Consider the following 19,416-nt stretch of genomic DNA (forward strand, 5'->3'; position numbering starts at 1 on the left):
TGGTCAGGCGACACTGGGTGATGGACATACGTAAGATCACGTCGCATGAATACGATGATCTTGCTGCATTCTCCGTGGGTGGCGGACATGAAACATTCATACCCGGACAGTCTGATGTTATCTGATAGGGGCTCGCAGATGACGATGACCGGGAACTTATTCGTGAACACAAACTGTCGAAAGTTCGACATGCATGACTTCAGTCCTCTGGCGGTAGTGGAGAGACCCAGCTATTTTGCGTGGCTGTCACTTTCTCGCCGCTCGCGACATGACATTGTGCGCATGTACGGGGTTCATCTAAATGTTATAGTTTTGCTATCCAACTCGTCAAATAAATAATTAGTAGCGAGCCGAGCGCTATACCGATTTGTCTTTCTTTCTCACAACCACTTGCCCCCCCCCCCCCTCCTTTCTTTTTAACCTCTTCTAAGTTTTAGAAACTACAAACCAAGAGGCAACGAAGAGTGCACGAAAGAAAAGAAAAAGAATGCGATAAAACGCACATTAGCCGTCGTTTCTTCCTTTGTGGTCCTGCGTTGGCTTTCTGTGCTGAATCTTGGATACACAACTCGGCTGGCAAGCCAGGTTATTCAACAGTGAACTGAATTGCCCAACGGTATAAGTCTCTCTAGCTGGTATCGCTTCTTTTTCATTTTTTTTTTTTTTTTAATGTCGCATCTTGTAGTTCGCGGGATCTTATGGCCCATAGGCAAAGCACATGTGCGTTGACCTTGGCGCAAAAGTACGAAGTGGCGTCAGTCGCAGCTCCTCCCTTGAAAATTAAGGCATCCAATATACGAGGGCGCGGGTTCACGACACCATTTGACTCGCGGTCAACTTGAGTCAATCGTGATATACGAGTGCTGCGGCCACCGCAGACAACCGGCAGCGGCTGCCAGTCACAGACCGGCCGCGAGCGATTGGCGCGCATAAACGGTCGGCGTGAAGCGAAAGCGAATGGAGGCGTCGACGTGCGGGGGGGGGGGGGGGGGGGGGGGAACGGCACAATGCCGAAACGCGAGATTCTAGGTCTCCTTAGCCGACGCGAAATTGATTGCGCACACACTGACTCGCCCCTAAGCGAGCGTGGCGAGGGGAAACGTTGAATCAGCAAATGAAAGGCCGCAAAACCACCCAAAGGGGATGAACAAAAACAGAAACAAGAGCGAAAGAACAAGGAGAATCTGGGAGGAAGAGAGCATCGCTTGGCTCGTTCGTAACGCCGCCACCGGGAAAAGCAGACGGCGTCACCGCGGCTTCACAGCGCGTTGCGTAGCTGCCGGAGGAGCGGCAGTGCGCGACGTTCCCTTTCGACGGCCGCCGCACTCATCCGACCGGTCTCTCCGCGCGTACGCTGCCTGCGGCCGACAGATTCGGGAGTCCCCCCATCCTTCTCCGTCGTTGCCGGCACTGTGACCTGGCGCTGGCGGCTAGCGCGGACCCACTTTTGCGCTGATTTCGAGTCGTCATCTCCACCCGCTTCACAGGTGAGCTCGTGGCCCCCCGACCGCGCAACGCACCATGACAGGTCGCGCGCGCGTGGGTTCTTTTCTTCTTTTTTCTTTCTTTTTTTCTTTTTTACTGTACATTTCTTCGCCAAGTTGATGTTTGGTGTCTCACTGTTTTCTCGCACGTGGCTTTCTTCCTGACGACTCTGCGGTCAATCGTGTCGGAGGAGACCCGGTTGCGCCGCAGTGACACTGAAAGCTGCACGCGAATGTCAAAAGGCAAAGGTGCATACATTCTTGCTTTCTCACCTTCTACGTACACGATGTTATCTTTCGGGATCGATTAGTGAAGAAATCTGCACAGCAAGTACTACTTACATTCTAGCCACTTCGACGTACGGCATGCCAGGTTCAGTTTCGATATTTGTACGGCGAGGAACGTTCCCACTCGAACGTTCATTGTCTTCCAAACATAGTATGTCTACGCAAGAGAGAAAAAAAAAAAAAAGAAAATAGAGCTTGACCGAGTGTTCCATCCCGCACTGCTTCCGGCGACCATTTAGCTGCATTTACGGGCCTACGGCAGTGATGCGCGTGTTTATAGCGGGGCAGTATCAGTCATGAGTATTACAACACACTATTTACTCCGTAGAATGACTGTCAGTATGTGAGCTCAACAAGCGTGCAAATTAGCTTGGAGTCTCATAATTCAGGGCCTGTATTCACAAAAATCTTTAACGCTAGAATTGTTCGCAAGAGCAAGTTCCAGGGAATTCTGATGCTGGACATATGAGCGAAGCCGGCCAGCCAATGGCAGAGCGCACTTATAGAATTCGGTCCCAGTACTGCATGTCACGGAGAAAGAGACAGATCCGTTTGACAAAGCGGCCGCCTATGAGTTTCTCCTCAAATTTCAAGTTTCTCTATGTAAAAAATTAAGTTCGTTATTACTGCAAACCTACTTCGTGCCGTAAAATTAATGTACTGCCACCATTTGAATCATGTGTTTTAACGACCTCCATCGGCCTTTTCCCGACGTGAGCACATTGGAAGCAACATTAAGTACACAAGTTATTTCGGTCCCTGATGTGGTTATCAAACGCTTATTGATAGCTCATTGAGTGTGAAATAGAGGCGTCCTTAGCGCTCAATAGAACGCATGCGCGTACCACGGGCGTGTTTGACGGTATGCGCCGATGAGTGCACATCCCGCGTCGCCACTTGCATTAACTCAGTGATTTAGCAACAGCGAGCGGCTTAGCCGTCATACAGGACGACGTTTCACGTTATCCACTGGGTCTATTTGGGAGTGATATGGTGTGTACTGAAAGCGACGTATGTTTTTCTGCGGAATTCAAACACAAGATTGCGCTCAGTTGACAAGCGTTATTCATTTCATATAAATTATGGGGTTTTACGTGCCAAAACCACTTTCTGATTATGAGGCACGCCGTAGCGGGGGACTCCGGAAATTTCGACCACCTGGGGTTCTTTAACGTGCACCTAAATATAAGTACACAGGTGTTTTCGCATTTCGCCCCCATCGAAATGCGGCCGCCGTAGCCGGGATTCGATCCCGTGACCTCGTACTCGGCAGCCTATCACCATAGCCACTGAGCAACCACGGCGGGTGTTATTCACTTTGGAACATTGAATAGCTGGACAACACCATAGGCACAACGAAGTCTGTTGTCTTGGATCGCTCTTCATAAAGAAAAAGACGCAGAGCGACCAAATTTTCTGCCTTGTCCGGTGGTAGCGAGGTCGGCCAATATTTCCTGCACCCTCTTCGCGTACTCATATTGGCCACTAGCGCTTTAGTGCTATTGTAGTACTATCAAGCATGACACAGCAAGAGAGAAATTCCGGAGTTCCGGTCCTGGCCTGCACTTTCTGCTACAGCTGCAACTGAGCTCATCATGCGTAACAGCAAGTAAGCTATATATATTATTGCTCATATGAGAGACTAAAGTGCGGCATTTCCAAACTTCATTTGTTGATTGATTAACCAATGCTTCGTTTTTCTTTGCTTTCGTGCTTCCTACCGTTAACGGTGCAAATTTCAGTTTACTAGCGCAAGATTGTCAGTTAAATTGTCACTGTGACTTCCACACTAATTGACGTCATTTGTTACTGCCGGCAAGCCGTGGTGATTTCGACACAAGCTTTCGGGCTCGAGTCAGGCGTTCTTCCGTAACCTGCACGAGCCTGAACGGCCGTTAACTGTCGCAACTCGTCTCGCGTCCTAGTCTCCACCTTATGGTAGTTTTTACCCTTGGCCATCCTCGTTTTTCTCTTTCCTCCCTTGCTTAACGACAAGAGAAGAGCGCCTTTCTTTCTTCTTTTCGCTGTACTCGTCCCATTTCATCCGCACATTTATTATTGCTCTCGAGGCTGACACGCCTCAGTTGATGCCTCGTCGCGGGTGAGGCACGCACGATGCGCATGTCGGGGTGCAATGCGGAAGGTTGGACCGCCAAGGACAGCGGGAACAGACGGCGGCTCCGAGCAGGCATTTCTGTGGCACGTCTATGCGAACCTTTCATATGAACATCCACGTGTGTTAGTTGAAGCATAGCCGGTCGCTGTATACTTGACAGTGTGTCGAGAAGAGATGAGCGCTGAACATCGAGGATGCTGCTTCTTGCTAATAGTTGCGTACGGTTCTCTTCGGTCTGGTGTACGCATATCGCATCATTATTTTTTTTACATTCTTTTATTTTTATTTTTCGCTCCTATTCAACTGTAGTATTTTCTTGCTGAAGTACCGTCTTGGCTTTTTTCGCCCACTTCTTTTTTCTTAATCTTTAATTGTATTGTAGCCCGCAGTATCTATTCTTGAGTGAGAAATATTACTGCGACAGTAGTTCAGTGCTTGAAACTATAGTTTCCTTTGTCAGTCTTGCCGTCCGTGTGTTCAGCTACGCTGACCACGACCGCTGTCGTCATCGACGTTATCTGTCATCGTCAGGCCGTGTCCTCATCGCCAGCTTCACGGTCGTCATAGGCAGTACAAAAAGCAAAAAAAAAAAAGTCTTCATTGCTGTTAATATAATAATGCTCGCGCTGCAGACAACCAAGTCCCAGCAAACCGGCTTACATAGAACGGCATTTCTCCTTAAAAGTGGTGTCAATAGGCGCATCCTTGTTCCGCGTAATGAGACAACAAATCACGACATCATACCAGCATAATATATAGGTCTCTCTAAAGTACGCAAACCTGCCACTATAACAGTGTATGGTATTCAAAGCTTCCATAATGGAGGTGCAGCACCTAAATTGTTGCAACACACATCAGATGCTACGTACGAACAGGGCATCCCGCGCGGAGGATAGCGAAATAAGTGCGTGAAGAAAAACTATTTTTGCAATGGGGAGCGCAGAAGCGTTGCGAAAAAAAGAAAGAGGAGGCCTGGACAGGAATGACCAGGTCTCTTTTTCTTTTGTAGCGCTTCTGCGCTCCGCTTTGCAAAAATCATGGCAAACTAACTAGCCCAACAGCTTACTATTCTAAAGTAAAACTATGCCTACCACTGCCACAGGGGTTCGAACTCACGTCGCTGCAGAGATGGTAACTGAGGAGCCGGACGCGCTAACCATTATGCTAACGCGCAACAATCGCGCTTGGTAATTTGTGCGAGGGCTTGCGCTGCACAGAGACTCTGAGTGCAGTGACATCTGTGTATGTATTTCGGTCACTGATGAGGAAAATTAGTCCAATAAAAAGACAACGCACACAGGAATGCAAGACAAACACTTGTGTGTGATGTCTTTTTGTTGCGCTAATTTTCCTTCAGCAATGAAAGGCCAACTATCCCAACAATTAATTCTTCTGGATGGATTTCGGAGTGCACAGGCAGTACTCTATAGCAGACTAGGATGACGTTGTGGGCATCGCAGAGGAGTTGTTGTGGCGGTGTATTGGTGTGTAATTATTCGTCGTCATGGCTGAAAGAACATTGTCGGCGGCACAAACGAGGCGTACGTGACAATAATGAGGATTAGCCTCAAACATGGCACATATGTGCCCAGAATGAAGGATGCGCCAAGGGTCAGGCGGTTCGTGGAAAACGACATCGAAAGTACCGACGGCCGTCACAATGACGAAACACAGAAGCGACAAAAAATAAATACGATGCACGGTGTTGTCTGAATCACTTACTTGAAAAAAAAAAAGGATAGCTTTGGTGAAAACTGATATCACAGGACTTTGGTCACACAGATGAGAACGCAAGGTTCTAGAAAACTAATGTACATTCGAACTCAATAGAACGAGCGCTCAAGTCAATATATGTATTTGGGATATTATATCATAACATGCAATACAACATATACATCACTACATGCAATGCATGTCATACTGAAACCAAGTTATGTGCAATGCAAAAAAAAAAAAAAAGAACTCGCAGTATGATTTATCCTAACAGGATTTTTCTTTCTGTAATAGCACAAAAGATACTATCTGTTTATATATTATCCCAAATTCTATTTTTTACTACATTCAATTAACACATGTGGGGTCTTCGGGTGTCGCAGGAATACCGACCACCACGGGTTCGAATTTAGCGAGCCACAGGGCCGCGTCAGCCGTCAGCTTCTAGTGCTGCTGCGCGCGAGCTCAGGCCACAAGGAGCTACCGAGCGACGCACGCAAGAACACAGTATTGCCCTGAGTGAACGGAAACCGTTTAACTATGCGGCGGCACCCGACACCCGGGGCGGCGGGCAACCAAAAGGGTCCCGCACCTAGGGCGAAAAATAGTCAAGAGCGTATTTTTTATTTTATTTTACCACTATCCCTGTATGTTCTTTCTATTTAATTTTGTATAGTGCGGATGAAACTGTCTTAGTTGTCAGAACGCAATGTGAAGAGTACTTTCTGGGCTGAGGTAGCAATTAGCTACTGCATGAAAGCCTCAGTTGTCTTTGGTGCATTAGCCCCTACCAGGTTCCTCGCCAGACTGGTAGGGGGGTACTTAAGAAGAGGAGGATGTGGGTATTTGGGCATTTGCCGTGCCAATGCGCGGGCGCATTCACACGTTCTGCCATCCCTACGCATCACTCGCTCCTCACTCCAAACCGGTTGTGAGAGGTGGCGCTCCACTCGCGATGGTTCGTGGTGAGGCCGGGGCTAAGACTTAGCCCCGGCCTCACCACGAAGCCCCGGCCTCACCACGAACCATCGCGAGTGGAGCCTTTAGTTACAGTGCCAGGTGTAGTTACACGGTGCCTTTGCCCGTGCGGGGAGCGTGTACCTTGTGTTGATCCTCTCCGGACGCTAAGCCGAAGAACGGGTGCCTAGTGCACGCCGAGCCGCACTTATCGGAGGCCCGAGACGAAGGAGATTGCCCGAGCTCCCGCGATTTGGCCCATTGGTTATCGCGAGAGCAAGGGCCCTATAACGTAAAACTATTCCAATATATTTTATTCCAATCTCCTGACGTCAAATTTGCGTAACCGCCAACGCAAGCAGGGGCGGTCACCCGCAGGGTTGTCTGAACAGACCAATCAAACGCTCTCCTCGTTCATAGGAGGTCACTTTTGTTCGCTTTGTGTTGGGTGCCGTCGGATGCAATAAAGGGTTTCCGTCAACTCAGGGCAATACTGTCTTCTTGCGCGCGTCGCTCGGTAGCCCCTTGTGGCTTGAGCTCGCGCGCAGCGGTGCTAGCGGCTGACGGCTGACGCGGCCCTGTGGCTCGCTAAGCTCGAACCCGCGGTGGTCTGTACTCCTGTGAGACCCGAAGACCCCACACACATCAACCACACACTCCCCTCCCGCACTGTAACCGGCGGATTCTCGGCCATTCCCTCGTAGTGGGGGACCGCAATTATTTGAGGAAGAAGCAAGCATAAAAACACGATGACGGTCTCCACTATGAGAGGATGCTGCTGTCGAAATAAACGAGCTCAGAGCCGGAGGAACCGCTGAAGACTGGAATATTTTTTTTATGCTTTTACATTTTCTTTCAGGACAGCCACAACAAAGGGGTTCAAACTTAATCTCGCGAATAGCTCTCGGCAGGAAATTTGCAAGCTGACATTATTTGTCAACGCCTTGGAGGAAAGAAACGAACTAGGAGAAAGCCTTACCTCACGCAGCCAGCCTTGGAAGCCAACTCTCTATGAAGCCATTCCTTTCTCGTTTTCCCTCGGAAAGTCGGTCCAGCAGGTGACTGAGTGTCAGCCTTTCGGCCGAGAATGTTTGGTTCCCGGCAGCTTTTTAATAGACGCGCACCTCTTCGGCTGCTCTACCTGCAAAGCACAGACGGACCTCCTGAAGCACTAAAGCCTAGCTATCGTGTTGTGACGTGACGATGAATGCGTTGGGCCGACTCGTTTGGCTTCGATAGGCATAACCAGATCGTGGTTTTTGGCACTTAAAACCCCTGAATTTCATTAATAGTTTGGCTTTAATCGTGTGGCGGCGGTCCTTCCTCCTAGTTCTTTCTTCATTCGAATTGTAAACGCATACTCGGCACGGTTCCACAGCAGGGTCTTTGAACGCAAGGTTTTTTTTAAGATGCGCCGCTACGCGTTGTAGCGAGCAATGCAAGAAGTGCCGAAGTCCCGGATTATCCATGTAGAGGTGGTGTCAGCCGCGGCGTCATCGCGCAATTAATATCAGTGCTGGCGGTGCTTCGCGTGTGTTCGACCGCCAAGAGCGAGCCTATACTCCGGCTCGCCTTGACGTTTTACTGCACCAATCTTTTAGGATGAAATGGTGAGATCGAATTTATACTGGGTGAAGCATAGCCCCGTTACAACTTGACAGCGCGTGTCGGATACACGCCCTGTTAAGCTGCCTGTGAACCACTTCAATCTCGCTGCGATTGATTTTGCCATCACTCATACCTGAGACCTTTAAGAGTCGTTGAAAAGGAGTCATTCGAACGGCTCTCGTCATATTATCTCGTATTTATTCTCGTCACATTTTTATTCACAATAACAGAAAAGGTTATTGGAAACTGCCTTTGTGAGCCAATGTGGCTTGCATACGCTACACCGACTTTCAACGCTGCTAAGGGTACATACGATAAGAGGCTTTGTCTACAGTCATGTCCTATACATCCCGCCTATCGTTTATCTAACCATTAAATACATTGGTAAACACATGCGATCTAGCAAGGCGAAATACTCCTGTAATTCATAAGTTCTTGCACTTATCGCACATTTTCAAATAGTAATTCTGGAATTATATATCTTGTTCGAGATACGAAATTTAGTACTCGGCTAAATATTTCCTCGGTTTGCTAGGTTTAATGAATCAATTATGGGGTTTTACGTGCCAAAACCACTTTCTGATTCATTCCGCATTGCAATGGCCGACAGCCCTACTTTTAACACCTGCGGCTGCGAGGAAGCGATTGAGCACCTCCTTTGTGACTGTCCCCATTACAAAGTGCCAAGAAAAGTGCTCGTGACCGCGCTCGAGAAACTGGACAATCGCTCCTTCACAAAGGAAAAAGCTCTAGGACACTGGTCCAGACGGGATTCGGCACTCAAGGCCTTAAGGGCTTTGCTGAAGTTTTTAAGGACATGCGAATTGTACGACCGCCTTTGAATGTTATGGCGCGTAGTATCGCGTTACTGTGTGAATTTCCTGGTTTCCATTTTCCCCCTCTTCTTCTTTCTCCTTTTATTCCCTTTACCCCTTTCCCCAGCACAGGGTAGCCAGCCGGTACTTACACTGGCTAACCTCCCTGTCTTTCCTCCCCTTTGTCTCCTTCCTTCCTCCTTCCAGGATTCGTAAGTGTTAAATTCGGAAAGTCACAAAGCCGGCGCAGCAGATAGTAGTTCCGTAACACAGGTGTACATCACAGAACAATAACTAACTCACCCAGAAAGCAGTTTTTTTTTTTAAGAGCAAACAGAGTGAATTCAAAGCATGCTCTCCGTGATAGCGTTAGTTGAACGCATCTCACGATACACTTTGCCAACAGCTGTGCCACTGGGTGGAGATGGCATATTACGGTCGTATGCCTGTTCAAGCGTCACTCGCAAACAAAGTATACCGCGCGCTTCGGCAATGCGGCAGTCCTCTCCGCAGCATAGCGCATGCGTCGGCAATGCGTCGCACGGCGCGTGCCGAATCATCGGCCTGCGTAAAATTAAAGGGCAAAAGAAAGAGCCTCCATGACGCAAATTGCCTCCCGTGCGCAGTACATGCATCTTCGTTGGAGATGTCAAGACGAAGCGGGCAGCGGGGCTCGTCCTCAATGAAACGTTATAATGAATAAGTGATGCTCCTGTTCCTTGCGTCCAAGTAGGCATTCTTTTCGCGCAACACAGTAAAGAAGAAAGGCTCGATACAACGGCTAATGCAATGGCGTTGCTTCTACGCAAGGAAAGTCATATACAGCTTCTGGGAGCTTCCTCGTTACTCAGGAAGCGCGACTTGCTTGTATATTGAGTGAATGTTTAGTGCGGTCCTCCTGCGAGCAGCGGGAGAGCAGGACGAAGCCGGTTGGGCCTTTTCGAGGCCTTGTAAAAACGCTGACGTCCACTCCACACACTTCACAGTGAAGACACGCTGTGACACTTCGCGCGTAACCATTTTTGATATATTCTTTTTTTTTTGCCTTCGTGTTTTATTCAAGCAGGGCACAAACCACCGGGCTTGACGGCCATAGTTCTTGTGCCCGTCTCTTGTAGGCTGACGTAAAAACGTTTCACGAAGTTTTCTGCGACGTTGTGCAGCGGAGCACTTTTGCAATATGTCTTGGCTTGACGCAATAAAGAGGAATAATACTGCTCGTAGGAAACGACGCCACGGCGACGGACGTAGCATGTCGTCGTCCCTGCATTTATTCGGCAAGGCAACAGGGCGAGTGCAGTGGCGGCTGCGGTGTCCACCCCAGCCAGTGTCGTGTGATGGCGTTCTCTGTGACTCGTGACTCGGGTGCCACGATCGTAACAGCGATTATGATAACGTGTGAATGACAATGAAAATGATACTGCACATTGCTACCTCCCTCCACACACACGCACAGAAATGAAGAAAAAAAATTCTGAGGATTAACGCGCCAAAACTACTATGTGGTTATGAGGCACGCCGTGAGGGGGGACTCAGGATTAATTTTGACCCGCTGGGGTTCTTTGACGTGCGCCCAATGCACGGTGCACGAGCGTTTTTTTTTTTTTTTAATCGCATTTCGCCCCCCATCGAAACGTGGCCGCTACAGCCGGGAGTCGAACTGGCTACCTCGATCGGACTCAGCAGCGCAACGCCATAGCCGCTAAGCCACCACGGTGGGTCAGAAACGAAATCGAAATGAAAATGGTGAGGCGCACATGCATATTCCCCGAGTAAAGACCGCACATTAAGAGTGTGAATGCAGGTGCTGTTTAGTGGCGCAAGGGCGAGGTATGGCCAAGGAAAGCCCATTAATAGTGTGAGTTGTTGAAAAAGAGCACCGTTTTTGTCGCGTGAATTCTTGCGCCATTTCTGTGGGAGCCGCTTAATGGCCGAGGATCGAGATGTCGAGAGATCTTGGGGAGAAGTTGTGTTGCAAGGCACGCGGCACGTGGCAATGTCGTTAAACGTCTGCAGGGAGGAGGCGTGGCACTGTTGGCACAGAAGGGCAAGCAGACGGCGGAAGTAGAGCTCGCCCGCCTGCGCACAGGGCTGGTCGAAGCAGACACGACGGCTTTGTTGTCCTTTGGGGAAGGTACTACAGTGTGGCTCGTTCGGTTAATGTTGACGATGTGTCAACAGTCAAGCCTTGGGCGTTCGCACAGCCTAAACGAAGGACCGTGCATTGTAGTCTGCCTTGGCGAGCGCTGGTGCTAGAGACACATTCGCCGCAGGACTCTAGGGAGCGTGTGTTGACGGCCGTACCAGGCAGACTGCTGCGTATACAGCAGGGTGAGTAATCGCTGGGTACTTCGTCGTGTGGCCACTCGGCTCATCCCTGATGGTGAAGAAGCTTCATTAGTGCCAAAACCAGGCGGAAGAAGTGGGGTGATACGCCACGAGGCCATAAAGGTCGTATATAGCAGGGTTGTGGTACGAGGCACCGTTGTTTGCCGTTTCTCAGATCCATCTGTGGTACTCGTCTAAGTCGGCACTGTGCAAGAACGAAAGGAAAGCCTCGTAATGGTGGTTGCAATATCTGGATAAGACTGTGGCATTGAAGAAAAGCCTGGAACACGGTTGTCCTGTGCGTAGATTGATTATAGAGATGTCCCGAGAATATGCATCACACTGATGCAGACACTGAGTTATATTTTCTCTGTCTACTTCGCCCTGTGTTTTTCGCACGTAAAGCTTACGCAGGCTCATTTGCTGTCGCTTAGATTTTGTCGTATATAGCTTAGCTTTTATAGCTCCTCCTGTAACATAATTTCTGTAATGTCAAACTTTTTTTTTCATAATTTCTGTAACAAGCAATAGCATCGAACGCCTTTTCGTACGGCACAAAACTGAAATGTCGTTCATATTTGGAAGCTCACCTTGGTTATACGTGGGTGTGTGCATTGCTGTACGATAAGCACCCGTTCGGCCAAACCACACCTCCCATAAAGCCACTCGCGAGCGAAGCTAGACCGCAGCAGCGTGTCTGTTTTACTTCTGGTTATGTACACGAATCTCTGCGCGAAAATGGTGTTGGCATGTCAAAACAGCCTGGGCATCATCAGTACCTTTGACGGTGTTTACGAACGACGCAAGAACGTGGCGCGACCTTTCCTGTCTAAACTGTTCCTGATGCGAGCGGCGATGTTCGTTGTTTACTTTCCCCTCTCGTTCAGCCGGAAAGCGCTCTGAGTCATTTGCTTCGCCAGAAAAATATAAGCCACTGAGAAGAGTGCCTGGACGTGTCCTTGACTTTCTGACGTGTCACCACCCTATTGACAGCTGCGATAGAGCTTTCAGCTAGGAAAAAAAGTCACATCTCCCAGCTCCGATAGTCAGATGAGTGTCATCTTGTCCATGCTTAAAATTGAATTATGGAGTTTTACGAGCCAAAACCACTCTCTGATTATGAGGCACGCCGTAGTGGGTGACTCCGGAAATTTCGACCACCTGGGGTTCTTTAACGTGCACCTAAGTTAAGTACACGGGTATTTTCGCACTTCGTTTCCATCGAAATGCGGCCGCCGTGGCCGGGATGCCTTGTTCATGCTGTAGCAGCGCAAAGAACGGACACAGTCAGCAATAGAAGAGACGACGCAAGCGCTGTACTGAAGGTTTATTACAAACACGTGGCTAATATATACTACGCAAAACGCGTTAAAACGAAAACGGTAGAAAAAAACCGAATCCTATTAAAATAGGGTATTATTATTATTATTATTATTATTATTACTATTACTATTATTAATTTAAAGATACCTTACAGGCCTCTAGAAGCATTGTGTAAGGGGGGAGAGTACACTCAAAGGTTATACAATAATTATAATACATATGCGAATACATATAAAAAAAATACAATGCAAGAAATGCGCTAACATACAGTAATATAGTGTTAAAAATTGTGCAAAAGAAAAACCGAATGCTTTAGGACGCGAGAGGTCAGTGAACAAGAAATTTTCACAAAGTTATATGTAACCAATAGAATTACAGAGCGAGCGGGACAATATTTAGCTATAATAAACAGTATTTAAGGTGTAGTAGCACAATAATAACAGGAAACTAAAAAAAAAAAAAGATAACACGTTAGGTTATGTAGAGTTTGAAAAATGCGTTGCTAAAAGATGCCGGAATTTTTCCTGGTCAATATCATCAGCGATGGCGTTAGGAAGATTGTTCCAAAGGCGAATGGCTCTTGGAACAGCGGAGTAGTTAAATGAATTTGTCTTTCCGTAGATACGCATGAAATTGAACTGATTATACAGTCAGTATGACCTGTAATGACGAGGTTCAAGAGGCAGGGCTGATGGTGCTGTATTATGGACATATTTATGAAATAATGATAGCAGGGCTATATCACGACGATCATGCGAGGGCTGTAGTGAGAGGTCGAGTTTAATTTGTGTTACGCTTTTGTTATAGTCATAACAACGTGAAATAAAACGTGCAGCCCTATTCTGGATAGATTCGAGTTTTTCGATCAAGTATTTTTGATGGGGAGACCAGACGGATGCGGCATATTCAAGCTGAGGTCGAACAAACGTTAGATAAGCTAGTTTGCGAATGTCTTTAGTAGAATTATGCAACTTGCGTCTTGCGTGCCCTAATGATCTTGAAGCATTAGCGCATATGTATGCAATGGTGTTGACCACAAAAGAGTCGAAGTTAGGTAAACACCAAGATATTTATATTGAGTATCATGCAAACTATTGATGTTATTTATGTGATAAGGAAACGTAGATTTAGTATGCTTGCGGCTAAAAGAGATAATCTTACATTTAGAAACGTTAAGCTTCAATAGCCAAGTCTTACACCAAAGAGAAATAAGTTCAAGATCTTTTTGGAGGATTGCATGATCATCGGCACATTTAATGGAACGATAAAGAAGTTAGTCGTCAGCAAAAATGCGCACGTGTGAGGAAATGTTATAGGGTAAGTCATTAATGTATGTTAGAAATAGTAATGGCCCAAGAACGCTGCCTTGTGGTACACCTGAAGTAACGTGCGAAAGAGGAGAGGAAAAATTAACTGCTGTGAATTGCTGACGATTAGAAAGGAAATCGCGAATCCATGTTAACGTAAGAGAATCTAATTTAAGAGCAGATAATTTCGAAATCAAACGGCAATGCGCATGGTCAAATGCTTTTGAGAAGTCTAGAAAAGCACAGTCAGTTTGGAGATCCTCTTCCATGTTAGCATGTAAATCAGTTGTTAATTCTAGTAATTGCGTTTCACAAGAGAAGTTCTTCCGAAATCCGTGTTGGTTAGAAAAAAAATTTGTTGGTTTCCAGGTGACTGTAGACATTTGATGCAATTACATGTTCTAGCATTTTACAGCATATAGATGTTAATGATATGGGACGGTAGTTTTCCGGTGCGTGTTTGTTACCCGACTTAAATATGGGTATGACCTTTGTTATCTTCCAATCTGAAGGCAGCTGTCCAGTCTCTAAAGATTGCCTGAAGATGTGAGACAGAATTTTACTAGATGCTGTGACGGTGTTTTTCAGAATTTTAGAATTAATGTCGTCAACGCCACAGGATGTGGTTAGCTTGAGGTTATTTATCAGGCATGCGACACCTTCAACTGTTATTTCAATTGGTGACATGTATTGGTAGTTCAGCTCCGATGCATCAGGCAGATAAGCCTGATCTTCTGTGGTGAATATAGAAGAAAAATAAGTATTTAAAGTAGAAGCACACTGATTATCTGGAATGGGAGTGTTATTGTTGTATAAAGAAATGTTAGTGTGGTCCTGATCTGGGCTTATAATGTGCCAGAACCTTCTGGGATATGATTTTCAAAGAGATGGTAGGTCATGCGTGAAGTATTTATCTTTAGCTGAAGACAGGTCAGAACAGTAAATTTTCAAGCTTTCCTTGTACGTGTCCCAAGCTGCTTGCGTGCGCAAGCCCTTAGCACTTTCGTAATGGCGCTTCTTCCTGTTTCTCAGTAAGCGTAGGCATCTGGTGAACCATGGATTAGATTTATCATTGGTTACCTTAATGAGAGGGACGTACTGGTTAACCAAGGCATGCAGATATTATCTTCTTCTTCTTCTTCTTCTTATTATTATTATTATTATTATTATTATTATTATTATTATTATTTATTTATTTATTCACATCGCCTTTGAAACAGGGCTGTGACAAATAGTCGCGTACTTGATTTAGTCATGTATGCTATACATATTTCTCATTCTAGTATTTTTTTATACAGCTCTTTTTTCTTCTTTTGTATGGACGCTCCAAGCGCATTTCTGCCGTCGCCGTGATGTCCCGTATAAAGTTTCGAACGATAACACTGTTGCCGCGAGCCGTGCGCTGTATGCGCGAATGAAAGCTTGCGAGGGTCAACCGACGATCGCGGCTCAATCTTGCGCGCGCGCGAGGGAGGGAGGAAGGCGGCGTGGAAGCGCGCCGTCTTCGGGCACGGGGGGAGGCGAGGGAGAGGGGGGGGGGCGTTCTACTCCTGCGGCTGCTGCTTGCGGCGTGGCCACGTGGGCGCCGTATCTTGCAAGCGACCTGCGACGTGGACCCGCGCGAGCCTCATCTTCAAAGCGATCTGCGATGTGGACAAAGTACGCGGAGTGCCGGTAGCTTCGGATGCGCTGTGCTTCCGACGTTCGCATGCAGAGAGAGAGAGAGCACTACGGTCCGTTTGCTCGCTGCTGCTGCCGCGCTTACTCACTCCAGCGTTGCGACAGTGAGTTTCCGCGGTCATCGGGCGAGATGTGTTCGTGTTTACCTGCGCGCGCGCGACACCTTGCTTGTTAATTAAGTTAATACACGAATGTTAGCAAGTTTATACGGCTGATAAAACTAATATGCTTACTTCTTTATAATATTTCTTTTCTATTATCTTTTATTCCCCTTATACCCTTTCTCCAGCACAGGGTAGTCAGCCAGTCTGGAAACTGGCTAACCTCCCTGTCTTTCCGTCTATTCCTGCTTCCTTCTTTGCTCCGGTAGGTCCGATGTTCAATATGTCAAGCGGCAACTGTAAACTTACAGCGAAGCGCCATATGGCATCTTGCCGAAGGCACGTGCAAACGAAACTGCTCGCTCGACAGCATAGCTACCCCAGTTGCAGAGTGGGGGCCCTTCGTTCCATTCCCACACCATTCCGGAGAGCGGAGATCCCCCGTAATTCCACTCGCGAAATTGTGAGAGTTGGGTGAAACCAACTCCTGGAGTGGCTGAGCGGATCCATTCCATTCCTCTAATTCCAGTAAATGAGAAGCTTCCTCTGCTATTGTTACAAGTGTGCCTACAAACTAAAACACAATGTAGAAGTCCTAACAACGTTGCCAACCCTTTGACGTACTGTTCTTTCACACAACTGGCCTGTTATTTCTACATCGCGTTATTCCGTGTAATCTAGCGCATCTGCTTTTTTAAAAAGAAGTCTCGCCAGAAATATATGTGCCTATGTGCGGTGGGAACTTCAGCATCTACCCTGAAAAGAAGCACTAATTACGTGAATATTTGGATGGTAGGTAGAGCACGTGCCTGGTCAATACAAAAAAAAATTAAATTATGGGGTTTCACGTGCCAAAACCAGTTTCTGATTATGAGGCACGCCGTAGTGGAGGACTCCGGAAATTTCGACCACCAGGGGTTCTTTAACGTGCACCTAAATCTAAGTACACGGGTGTTTTCGCATTTCGCCCCCATCGAAATGCGGTCGCCGTGGCCGGGATTCGATCCCGCGACCTCGTGCTCAGCAGCCTAACACCATAGCCACTGAGCAACCACGGCGGGTTGGTCAATAGAGTGCCCATACTTTAGGAACGTTGTTTACGTAACACGTATACGAGGTGAGTATTTTACTTTTATATGAAGCGTTTTAATTCCACCTGAAACTTTTATTGTCTTCCTGGAGTCCGCAAACATAGCTGTCAGTATTAGGAGTCACGAATATACGACGCGGTTGCAGAACCTATTCAGTTCTCGAGATAAAAATATATCTGAAACATGTCAATTTGTGGTGATAGCCTGTCGTTCGTTCCTCTCTTCCGAAACCACTCCCTATACTCCGAACACTAGAAGAAAGAGAGAGAGAAAGAGATGGAAGGCTAAGTCACTCCCTAGGTTTCTTCTAAAACGCACTAAAAGATGGCTTGCAATGATTGAGGCTTTCATAAACGAAATTTGGTTTCGTTGTATCTACGCACTTTTTCTTCTATTTAGGATTCAACTCTTTTTTTTTCACAGCCATACGGGATGCCAATTACAGAGAGCATGGTGCTCCCATTTCGCAAATACAAGCCTACAGCTGCCCGCTGAAGTTAGCTTCACTTTAGCTGCACACGTGTTAAGCGGTTCACTACCACATCGCACGCAGCGGTACAAGCAAGTACTTCAACTAAAATCCACCATTTCCAAAAATTTATTTTTCTGAAATTATATTTCTTCGAGGAATGCAAAGTGCAAAATATTCTGACACCACTGTACATGTCAAGCATACACCTACATTATCCAGTCACTTTGACGACTAGCATGAAAATGAAGCGCATTGATATGTTTAGCACGACGATATTTTTTTTCCATATTTACTAGCGTACTAACGGGCACCATTTTTTCCATTACTCTTCTCGTACCGCCTTTTACCGCACCCTCTGGACATGTTCGATGATGTGCAAAAAAAAATGCTTGATTCAAATTACCGTCGACTTGCAGGCTGCAACCGTTTGGAACGTAGTTTCAGGTCTCCATCTTGTGTCGGAGCCAAACTATGCTCTTGCTTAATCGAAAAATTATTCATAACTAAATGTTATGAAAGATGAAATAATTCGGGGTCTCCAGAAGTGTAGAATATTATGTTGTTTTTAATTAACGCTGCAGAAGTAGCCACCAAAAGCTAAGATAATGATACAGCCGCCATTTATTGTAAATACGAACGTAATAAATTGGGCAAAGTCTAGTTTGTTGTAATCGGCAATTTTACCGGTTTGGCATAGTGTCACTTAAAATCAACATTTAGCACTCCAGGAGTACGTGCCCGTTCTATTCCAACTCCATTCCGGGTATTTGAAAATGTGCAATGATTCCGTAATCATTTGAACTCCGGAGTTGCCACTTCACAACTCTGATAGCTGCACACGCATAGCTGCTGCTTTCACCCTTGTTCTGTGGAGTTCCCCCAAGCTGTTCACTGCCATATATACACAGCAAGGCGTTTGAGGGGGTTTATGACAATGGCGACCAGAAGCGTTCTTTTTTTTTGCCGCAATAGGCATAAGAAAATCGGAAAATAAAATAAATCCGCATGCTAAACAGTGGCCAGTGATGACAACGTTTTCCACCTTGTTCCCTCGTGCTTGTTTGTTTACTGCGACGCGAATAGGGTCCCGTTAGTTCTTAGCTGAGGCGTGAAGCGCACGCCACGGTGAAAAGAAGCTAGGCCAACGTTTCGGTTTCAAAGCAGTGCGCCTCTTGAGAATGCAGTCCTGGCGGTTGCAAAAACCAGCGACCGCGGCTTGATTCGTGGGGCGCAGTGAGGTTCGCTCTTCATTAATCGGTGAAGGATGAAGGCGACTGTTTCATTTTAGAGTCTTACAGAGCAACACGGCGACGATCGCCGAGCATGCGCTTCGCAGCTACAGCCCAGAGAAGATGGCGGACGCTGTCAGTGTTGCCAGATAACTAAGGATTTTTAATATGTCCTATAGCCTCACACCAAACTTGTGGGAATAAATATGGTCTAGAAATGCGCACTTATCCTGCGTTAGGGAAATGGAGGGCTGACTTACTCATACCTGCGCGTGCTTAGGAATACGAAGTGGTTCAACTATCTGACTCGTAGGCTGAGCCTTGTGTTTCATGACGTAGCGGTACAAGCAAAGTCCAGCGCGTCACCGCATGTGCGACAATGGCTAGACAAATGGGAGCTGTGTGTGCCTTTTGATGAACCGTGTTGTTCTTTCGGGCGAACGGTGATACAATGCCCAGTCTGGCCAATGTAGGGAGTTAACAATTTGAACGTTGGAGCTTAAAAAGTAAACTTTTTGTGTGTGGTGAAAAAAAAACAATCAGAAGAAAACCGTGTATGAAAACTCTAATAACAGATAATAAATAAAGGAAAGCTACGGTGGGCAGGGAGGACGATCGATCTAACATGGTAGTCGATTGGTTTCAGTTCAGTAATTTTTGATTGCCAAGCAAACATTTCTGTGACTGAACCCAATAATGGAGGCTCCAAAAGATAGGATCACCGGTACTGATAAATTTAGGCAAATATTTCGAAGCGGGATTTCGAGTAGTCGTGTTCTTATAATAGAAAAACGCCTGCAAGACAACAAAAAATGGTCTATTGTCTCCGCTTCGCCACAGAATGAGAATAATTGTGAGAGAACCAGACCAGACCTGTGTAGATAGAAGTTCAACGTAGGTATAC

General features: G+C 46.8%; 1 protein-coding gene across 1 annotated transcript in view; it reads left to right on the forward strand.

Annotated features, from left to right (window-relative positions):
* The first annotated feature begins 1,146 nt into the window (after nucleotides 1–1,146).
* LOC126546185 (monocarboxylate transporter 5-like) overlaps nucleotides 1,147–19,416 on the forward strand; it is a 68,622-nt gene continuing 50,352 nt past the window's right edge. Inside the window, exon 1 of the mRNA XM_050194329.2 lies at nucleotides 1,147–1,487. The gene's annotated coding sequence lies outside the window, so the exon portion shown is untranslated. The remainder of the gene's footprint in view (nucleotides 1,488–19,416) is intronic.

Source organism: Dermacentor andersoni, chromosome 1 (genome assembly GCF_023375885.2).
Source record: "Dermacentor andersoni chromosome 1, qqDerAnde1_hic_scaffold, whole genome shotgun sequence".
NCBI classification, from domain to species: Eukaryota; Metazoa; Arthropoda; class Arachnida; order Ixodida; family Ixodidae; genus Dermacentor; species Dermacentor andersoni.